This window comes from Pseudophryne corroboree, chromosome 1 (assembly GCF_028390025.1).
Source record: "Pseudophryne corroboree isolate aPseCor3 chromosome 1, aPseCor3.hap2, whole genome shotgun sequence".
In the NCBI taxonomy this organism is placed as follows: domain Eukaryota; kingdom Metazoa; phylum Chordata; class Amphibia; order Anura; family Myobatrachidae; genus Pseudophryne; species Pseudophryne corroboree.
Genome location: NC_086444.1, coordinates 318292511 through 318306937, shown reverse-complemented (window position 1 = coordinate 318306937; position 14427 = coordinate 318292511). Strand labels below are relative to the sequence as shown.

At 42.8% G+C, this 14427-nt stretch overlaps 1 pseudogene; it reads right to left on the bottom strand.

The window, feature by feature from the left end:
* Positions 1-6476: 6476 nt before the first annotated feature.
* LOC134945729 (5S ribosomal RNA) lies at positions 6477-6595 on the bottom strand (annotated as a pseudogene).
* Positions 6596-14427: the final 7832 nt, after the last annotated feature.

Here is a 14427-nt window from a genome sequence, read left to right as displayed (position 1 = left end):
CGTAGAACCGGTCCTGAGTGCTGGGTACAACACTACACTAGAGCAGGGCAGAAAAAAATGGGTCTCTTAGCACAATCCAAGTGTGGCATGATTTATTTTGCATGAATACAGTCTCTGGAAGTACATGAAATAGATTAATTAGCAGGAGCAGAGATCTACAATAACAGGTTCACCTGACACGGGGGGTCATTCAGATCTGATCGCTGGGCTGCGTTTTTTGCTGCACTGTGATCAGATAGTCGCTGCCTACAGGGGGAAGTGGGTTTTCGCTGGTGTTTTTGCAGGTGTGCGATCGCATGTGTAGCAGAGCTGCACAAACTGATTTTGTGCAGTCTCTGCGCAGCCCGGGACTTACTCTTGCAGTGCGATGAGAACACGCAGATAGGGACCGGAGCTGCCGTCAGACACCCTCCCTGAAAACACTTGATCCCGCCTGCGTTTGTCCGTACACTCCCTGAAAACGGTCAGTTGACACCCACGAACTTCCTGTCAATCTCCTTGCGAATAGATCCTTCACACTATCCCGTCGCAGTGTGCCGATGCCCGTTACAGCCGTGTGATGCACTGGCGCAGTGCGGTGCATACACATGCGCAGTTCGGATCTTATCGCCCACTGTGCGAAAACGCACAGCAGCGATCAGATCTGATTACAGGGACATGCGGTGAGCTAAATGGCTCAGGAGGCACTGGCTAACCCCAGAGCAAGATTTACATGCAATATATGAGCCAAAAGGTACATCTGGGCATTATACACAGGTGCAGCATTATAAACTCCTGGAAATCTGGTGAGTTTTGATTAGAGATGTGTGGAACGGATACACAGGTGAGGCATTTATTAGAATAATGCAAAGAAAATATTTCAAACAAATTATCAGTATTTTTCATATATTTTATTCAGTCAAAACTCTGGTTTAAGCGTAAGTATGACAGGAAAGGCTCTGTCTCACCTGCTTCACCCCACCGCATGTCAATCATCTGAATGACCCCCACAGGTGGTTGCTGGAATATATGAGTCTCTTAAAACAAGCCAAGTATGGCAGGATTTGCATGGATGCAGTTTCTGGAAATGCACAAAATAGCAGGTGCTGAGCACTACAATCAGAGGTTCATCTTACACAGATGTATGCTGGGGTTAGATGCAAGAAGACGCAAACAAAATGTGATGTTAAATAATGGTGGTATAGCCAGGATCTGGGCAAACAGGATTACTGGTTTGAAGAAAATCCAAAACACAAATTGATATTATCATCATGTGGCCTTAATTAGTAGAGATGAGCGGGTTCAGATTTACTCTGTTCTTAAGGCCAGAATTAAGGCAAGTTCAGATTTTCCGCATTTTTCTTATTGGCTAACCAAAACACGTGACATCCGAGAGCCAATAAGAAGATCCATGTAAATCCGAGTAAAACCGAACTCGCTCATCTCTATTAATTAGTGTTTGGTGCTAGAGGTATTTTATTCCCTTGCTATTGCTATGAGAATTATTATTTTTTATTTTTTTATTTAATGTACTGTAAGTGTGTCAATTGCCTTCAATTTGTGTTAGTTAGATAACATGAAGACTAATATCCTTACAAAGAACTAAGGATCAAATAGGGTTGAGTTTATCAAAAATATAAATGAGAAAGATTGCTAACCCATGCGCAAAGGAACATTGGGGGTCATTCCGAGTTGATCGCTAGCTGCCGTTGTTCGCAGCGCAGTGATCAGGCTAAAAATCGGCACTTCTGCGCATGCGTATGGTACGCAGTGCGCATGCGCAACGTACTTTCACAAAAGCCGATGCAGTTTCACGCAAGGTCTAGTGACGCTTTTCAGTAGCACTGTTGACCGCAGAGTGATTGACAGAAAGAGGGTGTTTCTGGGTGGTAACTGACCGTTTTTGGGGAGTGTGAGAAAAAACGCAGGCGGGCCAGATAAAAACGTAGGAGTGGCTGAAAAAACGTAGGTGTGGTTGGCCGAACGCAGGGCGTGTTTGTGACCTCAATACAGGAACTAAATAGTCTGAAGTGATCTCAAGCTAGGAGTAGGTCTCGAGCTACTCAGAAACTGCACAATCTTTTTTTGTAGCAGCGCTGCGAACCTTTCGTTCGCACTTCTGCTAAGCTAAGATACACTCCCAGAGGGCGGCGGTTTAGCGTTTGCACGGCTGCTAAAAACAGCTAGCGAGCGATCTACTCGGAATGGGGGCCATTGCCACTGACCTTATTGTGTATGCAGCAAGACAAACATCCCATAGAGGTGTAAGTGTACTGTATAAGGCCACTCTTTCTTTGAGCTTATTACATTAACTACACCAGTATGAGGGCCTGCTTCAGAGGTGGATGCAAGCGATCAATGTTGTTTTAAGCCTGCACATGGTTACCATCGTTGGATGCAGAACAAATTTAATTGCAATGTCGGTGGGTATTTCTGGCAGGTAACAATAGGATGGCTAGTCGTCTGCAGCTTTTATTGCAGTTATACTGCCACCGGTGGCCATGTTCTGATAGCACTGGTGCAATGTCCTATTGTGCAAACAAAGGTGCAACTTTTTATTACACTGCTGCAGTCGATGGTCGTCTCAGTAGAAAGCCCATTATCACTGGCATTAGCATAAACTTGCATTGTATAAAAAGATGCAGTCACGCCAGCAACTGCCTCCACCTTTGACTCTAGACCCGTGTGTCAGTCACAAACTGAGAAATATGATGGTTCAGTGCAGATTTTTCCTGTATTTTTATAAACACTTATGACAAATTGCAAGATAGGTTAAAGGAATGTGCAATTCACCAAAAACTAAAAAGTCATCTTAATCTACTGCTGACTATCTATTTCAACTGCTAATTTTTCTCCTAAAATACTTCTTTTTAAGGGGCCTATCCATCATTCCTAAACCCCCCCATCCCAAAATGATCATGTCCAATTGTCAGTACCGATTCAGTAACAGTGTAACGCAGGAGATATCACTGATTATCCACTGGTAACAATCCTCCGCCAATAGTTTCTACTGTCCCCATGTGGAAATTATGCAAGTTGTGAAAAAAAATACAGTATTTTTTTTTTTGGGGGGGTGGGGGAAACTTGGTATTGATACTGTATGCCATCTTGTGATGGAGTATAGTCCCGTGAATGTGTTCAAAAGGTGCTGTTTATATGGCAGCTTGTGCAGCACAGCAGAGGCGTCATAATGGGGGTGCAGGAGGTGCGAGCCGTACCCTGGTGTCACCCTTCCAGCAAGCATACCTTACTCAAGGGTTGAGGAGGGGAGGAGGCTGGCCGCTGGAGTCAGAATCTGATAGCAGATGGCTTGAGTTGCTGTTGCTGAGCATGTGCAGAAGCAGTTCCCTCTGCCGTCTGAATTTGGTACAGACGGCGGGTGGTCCGGAGCCAGTGCAGTGATGGACACATCCCCACCTGTGGTAAAAAAAAATGTGGTCCACCGGAGGTGGGTGCGGAGTGGGGGGTGTGGAAAGTTCTGAGTAATCACTTAGTCAGGGGTGGCACCTGGGGTCTGGATTGACAGAGGACGCTGGGAGATCCCTTGGGAGAGTTGGAAAGTATCCTTTAACCACTGAACTGACAATTCCCCCCCCCCCCCCCAAAAAAAAATACTCAGAAATGTTTTTATTTTATTTTTTATTAGTCAGTTAGGTGAAGAATGTGTATTTAACATCATCTAAAACGATTTTGGTAAAAAAAAAAAAAATATATATATATATATTTTATATTTGAAATGTCCACCCCCACAAACATCGGAACATGGCGACTATCAGAAACATTGTGACTATCGCGGCTTTCAATTTGAGAGCCGTCCCAGCTTCCAGGTACACGGGGGAATGGAGGGGGGGGCTTTGGGGGGGTAATTTACACTTCCCCAGCGGCTGCTATTGTCTGCAACCACTGGTGGGGGATCCTGCCGTGCTGACCGATCAGTAGTGACCGGCAGCACGGCAATCAGTAGGGGAAAGTGCAGGGAGGCAGAGGGACCTTCCTGTCCCTCTGACAGCAGCAGCAGAGTGAAGTTTCTCTTTCTTGCCGCTGCAAACACCATTTATCTGACTGGTCGCATCCATTCAGACCAGAGCCGGCCCTAACCAATATGATGCCCTAGGCAAGATTTTGGCTGGTGCCCCCTAGCACTGCCACTAATTCTGCAGGAGATTCCTCCTGCCATGAGTCAGCTGGCAGCTCTGCTAATGTCGGGCACCTTTTGTTTATGAAAATGCATCATATTATTTGCATTACTATGTGGCTAGGATGCACAAGCAGCTTCTGTTGATTAAAATGATATGCAGCATGCCTATATTCTGTGTGCGACTGCGACTGTATCTGCATATGAAATGCTACATTACAGTGATTTCCAGGAATACACTGTAACGTAGCATTTCACATGCAGATACAGCTGCAGTCACACACAGAATATAGGCATGCCGCATATCATTTTAATCAGCAGAAGCTGCTGGTGCCCCTAAGCATACCAAATGCCCTAGGCATTTGCCTAGTTTGCCTATGCCTAAGGCCGGCTTTGATTCAGACCTCTGAGATCAGTGGTGCCATTCAGCAAATTTAAATATACAGTACAGTAGAATCTTAGAGGTGTCCTTTGTTATTGTCTGTTTATTTTTTATTATTATACGCTCCCGTTTATGAAGCACAATTCCGTCTTTATAGGGCCCCATACACTACAACGATAATGCCTGATTTCATCCGATTTCGCAAGCTGGAGAGAATCGGGAGCGCAGGCATGAGTCGGTACACCGCCAGGCCTGTGTAGAGGCGAGGATGCCGCGGCCATCTTTGAAGTGCTGAAAACCGCTGAAAAGGACAACTGCGGGTGCAGAGTAAGCTGCGAGGTTCGGAGTGAGTAACAGAGCCTGTTGTTGCTGCGGACTACAGGAGAGTGAGTGCTGAGCCCTATTATCATTTGTCACATATACACCGCCCACAACCGCATAGAGAGTGGGTACTGACAGGCCTATTACTGAGAACTACACAGAGTAGCCCCTGTTTGAACACAGTGCTGAGTAGTATAAATACACTTATTGTTTGGACAATTAGTACAAAGACGCTCGTTTGGATGATCTGGAGACATTAATTTGTTTTAGATAGTGAGAAAGACATTTATTCATTGGGATAATTACTACAGAGACAGTTGATTGCTAGAAATTTCAAGACATATTTGCCACCCACATCCTTGTGCAAAATCATAGAACAGTGAAATTTTCTGTTCTAACCAGAGAGTCAGGTGTATGAACCCAGGATCAGTATTTCATCTGGAAAGTGCTTAACCCCTTGTGCAACAAATACGGTTCAAACCACAGCCCCACTGCAACACTGTGGCAACGTGGGATGCTTGAGCACCACCATAAATTGCCCGTGAAGATTGGGACAATTCATTTAGGGACATTTAGAGAAATAGTGTTTGGTTTTTTTGTGCAAATTATGTTCTTCTTCATCTTATTAATTGTCTTCTTTGCAACAGTATCTTTCAGAAAATATGCATGTTCAGTGTCTATGATTAGATTCGTTGAATTTTTAAATTATTGAGTTGTCCAGTGTATCGTGAGCTCTAGGTAAACGTTATTCTTATATGATTTTATTCTTGCAGACAAACAATGGTAGTTGCTCGGTCATTCCTGGAGATAATTATGTATCAGGTGCTGGAAAGGGGGAGGGTTCACAGACAAACAGACAGAGAGGGGGGGTTGCAAATCCCACCCCTACATTTCCCTTCAGCATACTAAAAATTACCTGTAACCATACCTGAACCTGGAGAAGGTCAGTTTGGTGCCGCACAGGACTCTAAAGAATTTTTCTTTAGAATGGGCTCTTATAAAATTTGTCCCTTGTGAACCAACAGTGCATATGCATAAGAAATGCCTGTATCGGTATTCAAGGAGTTGCTGTTGTTGGTGGTGCACCCAGAGTCAATAGTACGTGTCAAAGTTACAAAAGAAAAAGAGAGACTCTGTGTTGGGGCACGCTTGAAAAACTAAAACTTAACTTTTAATTAAAGTATGATAAAATTATGGTACACAAATAAACACACATATATAATATATAATATATGATACATAATACTTCAGAGGAAGGTCAAATGATTCTCACTAGAAAAATAATAATTAGGAGTGACAATTCTCTAAGTAATATTACTATTTAAGGTGACAGTGACACCTGAGATGAAAATATTAAGAATTTAATTTCAGCATAACAAAATAATAAATTCTTTGACATGTGGTACATAGGCATTGGATATCATAAATTTAGACTAAGATTTTAGTTCATCAACCAATGCCTATTGTAATGGTGTGTCCTGGTAACGGTTAATCTGCTATTTATAAATTTCTGATCAACAAGTGCAGTATGCAGAAAGCTCTAGATGAGTACATGATCAGAAAGAATGATTGAATAAGAAGAAAGGAATATAGATGTGAAATCGGTAACAGTCAAAGGTTGCTCCAACACCTCTGCTTTTCACATGAATGCAGAGATATTTATTACTGCACCTAATATTCCCTAGCAGTCTCCCATCTAGGTACTGAGCAGGCTATTCACTGCTTAGCTTCCAAGATCAGGCGAGATTGGGCGTAGCCAGTGAGATATGGCAGTAATATCACATAGATTGTGAATGAGAGGGTGTATGGTTATTGGCACATACCAGATAGAGTACTTCTACTGTCCATTATTGCGCACAGTCTCTCTGTTACTTTTGCATTGCAGAGAAGTTATATGACTGGCGTCAGGATGAGAGAGTACTGAAAAAGCAAGATATAGGAAACGTATAGGTTCAGGGCCCGTCTTCTACTGTCCACTGTCATATAAAATTTATATAGCGGACAGTGGATGAGAGAGGCGGGTTACCTGGGCCTATTGAATATTAGTGTGAAATTACACAGATATCTTAAGGTTTCTTATGATAGTGCAGCATCCGTATTCAGATATTGCATATTCTTAATCCTAATAGTAGTGGGCAAAAGAATTATTATTTCCGCTATTAGCGATGCCCCTAGGGTACTGCAAAGGGGAACCGAAACCAGCTGTTAGAGATATCCCAAAAACAAACGTAATAAATATGAATTATATTTCACTAATTGAAGTATGAGAATGAGAGAAAAAAAACTCAAATAGCGTTAGATGTCTTAACACTGTAAATAATAAGTAGCAGATTTAACAAATATTAAATAATTAGATGACCAAAATTTTGTCAAATATACGATACCAGGAGGTGAGTGGGCTGAACCGTGCACTGGGGGTAATTCCAAGTTGATCGCAGCAGGATTTTTGATAGCAATTGGGCAAAACCATGTGCACTGCAGGGGAGGCAGATATAACATGTGCAGAAAGAGTTAGATTTGGGTGGGTTATTTTTATTTCTGTGCAGGGTAAATACTGGCTGCTTTATTTTTACACTGCAAATTAGATTGCAGATTGAACACACCCCATCCAAATCTAACTCTCTCTGCACATGTTATATCTGCCTCCCCTGCAGTGCACATGGTTTTGCCCAAATGCTATCAAAAAACCTGCTGCGATCAACTTGGAATTACCCCCACTGTTCAGCACCACTTAACACAGACGTCCGTTTCACCTGAAGGTTGCTTGTTCACTGTGTGAGGTAGTGGTGGTAGACAGTCTATTTAAGGCAAAAATGGGAGTGGTCTCAATGTAAGGGCCAATCACAGGAAAGAGGGAGTGAAATATGTGATGTCAATGAGACATCCTGCGCATCACTTCCGGTTTCAAAACCCGGAAGTTATGTCTATTCTGGTTATCTCAGGGGCCTATCTGTGGTTAGATAGGGCTTAAAATACTGAGTGGGATTAGATAAATGCATAAGGAAAATTGAAAAATTAAAGTTGATTGCTGGGGCCAAGATCGGAGCCTTAGCTCCGTGACCGGAAGTACTATGGTCACCGGACTTCTAAGGGACGTGTCACTAGACATTGACGCGTCACTTCCGGTTGCGAAGGCCCGAAGTGGCGCGGAAAGCCGTCACATCTGAGTTTATGTGCGGCTAAGTAGAGGATCACATAAGGCTGGGGATAACTAAGTGAGCCTAAAGAGGAGTGAGGGGGTACATACTTAGTAGCCCGGACGATGAGGCCGCAATCGGAGTAAAAGCTCCGTGACCGGAAGTGGCGTCAGAGCACCCTCATGCAGGAAAAGCTTGGCTGCGTCACTTCCTATTTTGAAAAAAACACCCACATTCATGGTCACCGGACTTCTAAGGGGCGCGTCACTAAACATTGACGCGTCACTTCCGGTTGCGAAGGCCGGAAGTGGCACGGAAAGCCGTCACATCTGAGTTTATGATTGGGACAATTCATTTAGGGACATTTAGAGAAATAGTGTTTGTTTTTTTGTGCAAATTATGTTCTTCTTCATCTTATTAATTGTCTTCTTTGCAACAGTATCTTTCAGAAAATATGCATGTTCAGTGTTTATGATTAGATTCGTTGAATTTTTAAATTATTGAGTTGTCCAGTGTATCGTGAGCTCTAGGTAAATGTTATTCTTATATGATTTTATTCTTGCAGACAAACAATGGTAGTTGCTCGGTCATTCCTGGAGATAATTATGTATCAGGTGCTGGAAAGGGGGGAGGGTTCACAGACAAACAGACAGAGAGGGGGGGGGTTGCAAATCCCACCCCTACATTTCCCTTCAGCATACTAAAAATTACCTGTAACCATACCAGAACCTATCTGGTAATAGAAATTCAGAGAATTAGTTTACATATGTTTGCAAACACATGTTTAAGCTGCTGAGCCACTTTCAAGGCTTCTCCGATGTCAGCAGTCCTAACACTACATAATAGCAGTGCACACATAGGGCCATGTAATTTGTCACAGTAGGCCTAATGATAAAGGCTATTACTAAAACACCTCCAGACAGAGAGCTAACTTACCCAGGAGTCACCCCAAGGATCTCCCATTGGCACTACAAGGAACAGCATGCCTTCCAAATACTGTTCCCATTCAATGCCTCTCGCACACAAGCAGACAAACAATGGTAGTTGCTCGGTCAAACATGTGTTTGCAAACATATGTAAACTAATTCTCTGAATTTCTATTACCAGATAGGTTCAGGTATGGTTACAGTTAATTTTTAGTGTGCTGAAGGGAAATGTAGGGGTGGGATTTGCAAACCCCCCCCCCCCTTCTCTTCTGTCGGTATGATTTTATTCTTCATTGTGATTGTCTTTTTCAATTGATATATTGTGATTGTCTAATTTCTCCTGTGCATCCAATAATCACCTTCTATCCAGAATTCCTTATGGCACAATATAAGTTCCCTACGGAGATTACTGTCCTTGAACTCTCTGCTTGCATATCAATCTGTCCTACCTTTCTGAACCACATATAGCGAACAAGTTACGGGGAAAACATCTTAGAGAAAGGGTCCATTACATAGCCACCGAACACCTGTGACACCTCTTCCAACCATATAGACACCTGCCAAACCCGGGGTGTTATACTGCCACCAATAAATATATAAGACTGCGAGAAAGGGTCCATTACATAGCCACCGAACACCTGTGACACCTCTTCCAACCACATAGACACCTGCCAAACCCGGGGTGTTATACTGCCACCAATAAATGTATAAGACTGCAGCCACTGCTTAAAGAGTGGTAGGTAAAAAGGTATAGCAAGTAGAACACAAGCGGCTTCATCAAAACTCTGCTGCTGTAGCTATTAATGAGATTTTAATTAAAAGCAAGTAAGACGATTGTTCTTTGTACAGACACAATTCAATTGGGGGTGAGGTTTAGAGAGGTAAAAAAAAACTTGCGTACCTCGCACCTAATTTTGGATTACCTTAGGTCAGGGATGTGCGGTGAGGTAAAAGGCTGAGGATGCATTGGCTAGTACCAGAGCCAGATTTACACACACATATAAACCAAAGGGTTCATGTGGACATTATACACAGGTGCAGCAGTATATATTGTTGAAAATTTAGTGAGTTTTGATCAGAGATGTACGGAAAAGATAGGCAGCCATAAACATTTTACTCCAGAGTTTGACTATAAAAATTATAAGAATAATACAAAGAAGATATTTCTAATATATCCTCCTGATACCCGTGATATCCAATAATAAAAGACTGGTCGATGGGTTTTCAGTGCTGAAAATCCCGCTGCGCGAGTAAAAAGAAAAGAAAACAGAAATGCATCCCTCCAGTGCTCTCTGGGCCTCCTGGTGGGTCTCCTCCATCTTTACATTGGGGAGCGGGCTGCTGGGAGTCCCTGGGGCTGCTGGGAGGCACAAAGGCTGCTGGAAGATGTAGTTCTCCCAGTGGACAGCAGAGGAGGGAGGGTCACACACTCAAGAACATTTACCCGCACACATACTTACACTCACAGACATTCACACGCACCTCAAATACTCACCCTGCTGCAGTAGGCCAGCTCCTGATGTTGGATGCAGAAGACACCACTTTGGAAGGTGAGTAATAACTAATTAAGCTAATTGGAAACTTCCAATTACTTAATTAATCCTTGGAGGGGTGGGAGTGTTGCCAGGGTGCCATCGCAAGTCATCGCAAGTCCTGGTGACTTTTCCTAAAATGAAGGATTTTATGAAAAATTAGACATGTTCTGGAGGTGCGAAAAAAAGACTGATTTCTATAGTTTTTCAGTCCTCTAATTGAACAGGAAAACCCCCGTGGCTGTGGGAAAAAACCTGATCTGTGATGCAGGGTTTTTCAAATTTCCCATCAATTGAATTCTGCACATAGAGGCCATACTTCTTGTGCTATGGGGCAAGGAAAGTTAGTGGAAATCGCCAGGTGTTAGGCAGCTTGCAATACCGATTAGATCCCGATGCACAGGTATCGCAAGCCTAACTGCCATGTCACAGGCTGTGTTTGAAAAATGGAAGTTAGGAGCTGATTGGTTGGTACTTTTTCATTCTCCATTTTATCACTTTCCAAGCGATGATGCATCTGGCCCATAATATCAGTGTCACAGTTCAGTCTTTGCCTTGCTCATGTCAGGCAATAGGGATAATAAGGATGTTGTTCTGGCTACCTAACTTAATTATTATTATTATTATTATTATTATTATTATTATTATATAATATTAATATTATTATTATTATTATTACTACTACACCAGAATATTTTTTTTTTTACTGAGATTTCCCTTGAACTCCCCCAGAGCCCAGAAGCACCGATTTTGACTATCTGTACTTTTGATTTTGTCTATTATATGATTTTTACTAAGTGCCAATTTTGACAATACTTTGTACTAGATAGTACACTAGATAGTCAAGATTAACTTGCCTACACAGTCTATCTAGTCTTGGCTTGCGATACCGACCTTGCGGGACGGTGCATCGGGATCGAATCGGTATTGCAAGCTGCCTAAAACCTGGCAATTTCCACTAACTTTCCTTGCGATTTTGACTATATAGTCAAAATTGAAAGGAGAAATCACACCGTGTGTACAGTACACACCTTAAGAAGGAAGCAAGCTAATAATCTCAGTTGAGATGTGCGGCGGGCACTTTTCCTGTTTTGTGTTTTGGTTTTGGTTCTAATTCCATTTTTCGTGTCTTGGTTTTGGCTTGGTTTTGCCAAAACCACCCCTTCGTGTTTTGGTTTTGGTTTTGGATCTGGATGATTTTTGGGAAAAAACATAAAAATAGCTAAAATCACAGAATTTGGGAGTAATTTTGCTCCTACAGTATTATTAACCTCAATAACAATCATTTCCACTCATTTCCAGTCTATTCTGAACACCTCACACCTCACAATATTGTTTTTAGGCCTAAAAGTTGCACTGAGGTGTCTGTATGACTAAGCTAAGCGACACAAGTGTGCGGCACAAACACCTGGCCCATCTAGGAGTGGCACTGCAGTTACAGACAGGATGGCACTATTCAAAAACTAGTCCCCAAACAGCACATAATGCAAAGAAGAAAAAGAATTGCATTGAGGTAGTTGTATGGCTAAGCCAAGCGACACAAACAATTAGGCCCATCTAGGCGTAGCACTGCAATGGCAGACAGGAGGAAAGATATAAAAAAAAAGGCCCCAAACTGCACATCATGCAAAGAAGAAAAAGAATTGCAATGAGGTAGTTGTATGACTAAGCCAAGCGACACAAAAAATTGGCCCATCTAGGAGTGGCACTGCAGTGACAGAGAGGAGGGCAGATATAAAAAAGACCCCTAACAGCACATGATGCAAAGAAGAAAAAAAGGTGCACTGAGGTTGCTGTATGACTAAGCTAAGCGACACAACCACCAGGCCCATCTAGTAGTGTCACGCAGTGGCTGAATGTCGAGAGTGGGCCGCTATTGTTCGGTCCACTGACAGCATCTCCAGCACGACCCTGTCACTTTTAAAAGAATTCTGCAATTGGTGGACTTATACGGCAGTACCCCAGGACTAATACAGCAGTACCCCTGGACTCATACGGCAGTGTCACACAGGATGGCACTTTTCAAAAACTAGGCCCCAAACAGCACCTCATGCAAAGATGTCGAAGAGGTGCAATGAGGTAGCTGTATGACTAAGCCAAGCGACACAAACAATTCCCACTGGAATTGTACGCCCAAATCACTGGAATTAAACATCCAAATCACTGGAATTAATTGGCAAGGTCACTGTAATTAATAATTATAAATCACTGAAATTAATTGGCAAAATCACTGTAATTATACATCCAAATCACTGGAATTAAATGGCAAGATCACTGTAATTAATAGTTATAAATCACTGGAGTTAATTGGCAAGATCACTGTAATTATACGTCCAAATCACTGGAATTAAATGGCAAAATCTCGCTATCGCCTGCCTAGTGAAAGTGGAATCTAGATGGGATTTGGTACCAGGGAACACAATACCTCCATCAATTGTCTAAATCCCACTGCACTAACGGCGGATACCGGGCGCACGTCTAACACCAACATAAGTGTCAAGGCCTCAGTTATGAGGGCTTCCATCGTCATGTGAAGCTAAACTACTAGTCATGAACATAGGCCAGGGCCTCAGCCGTTCCTTGCCACTTCGTGTCGTAAATGGCATATTGGCAAGTTTACGTATCTCCTCAGACCATTAAAAAATTTTTGGGGGGTCTTTTTACTGAACTTTGGCTTTTTGGATTTGACATGCCCTCTACTATCACATTGGGCATCGGCCTTGGCAGACGACGTTGATGGCATTTCATCGTCTATATCATGGCTAGTGGCAGCAGCTTCAGCATTAGAAGGAAGTGGTTCTTGATCTTTCCCTATTTTATCCTCCAAATTTTTGTTCTCCATTATTTTTTGGAGTTATATAACACAATATGTGGCACAGGAATGACTGATGGCTGATGGCCAGGACACTACCACTGGTCTGATGCAGCACAACACAACAATACTGTAAGGGACTTGTGGTTGTTGTTGTTATTATTATTATTATTATACTGCAGCAGTGGACATATAGCAGCAGCGTATATCGTCACTGGAATTACTGATGACACTGGACACTACCACTGGTCTGCACAACAAAGCACCACTTTATACAGCTACACTGGATATATGGCAGGAGAGAACACCAACACTGTGAATGGCTGGACTGATGCAGCATAATACACTGAGTGACTACACTGGACTTGCCACCCCACTTTCCCGCCCCAACACACAGACACTGAACACTGAGGACACGTCCTCTCTATACACTCTCCGAGACTGGAGTGAAAATGGCGGGGACGCGCGGCTCCTTATATGGAATCCAAATCCCGCTAGAATCCGACAGCGGGATGATGACGTTTTGCCGCGTTCGGGTTTCCGAGTCAAGAGGGAAAATCCGAGCCTGGCTCGGATCCGGACTCGGAAGGCAAAGTCCGGTAGGGTACGGTTCTCTGAGAACCGAACCCGCTCATCTCTAGTTTGTTATAAACCAGTGTTTACCAAGATGTGACACTTGCAGGGATGCCTCAAGTTGGTGGTCCAGAACCAAAATAAAATTATTTATTGTCAAAGTGATTGGCAGCCAGTAGCACTGCAATTAGAACCACAACTATGTCCACCACCACATAACTGAACCTAAAGGTGACAATTAAGAACAATTTAGGTAATCTAATAAAAAAAAAAAAAATTATCAATAAGAAACTTTTGGACTAGGGTTGCCTTGAAAAAATGCTGATATTCTAGGGTGCCATGATTCAATAAAGTTTGGAAACCACTGTTATAAACTCATACAGCATATAACCATAGTCACAGCATGTCACGATCCTGACTGTAGTTCTCGTATTTGGTGACTTACCCCTGCCATCTGTCCTGGATCCTGTGCCTTTTTGCTCACTGAGATAAACAGCTTGTCAGCACCATGAGTTTCCTGAGTTCTCTGCCTGGAAGGTAATAGTTAACGAGCTCCAGCTGTGGTGATCTCCTGTGTGAGTCTGAATTCAGCAATCTGAAGTTTAGGCCTAAAAGCCAGCATCCTCTGTT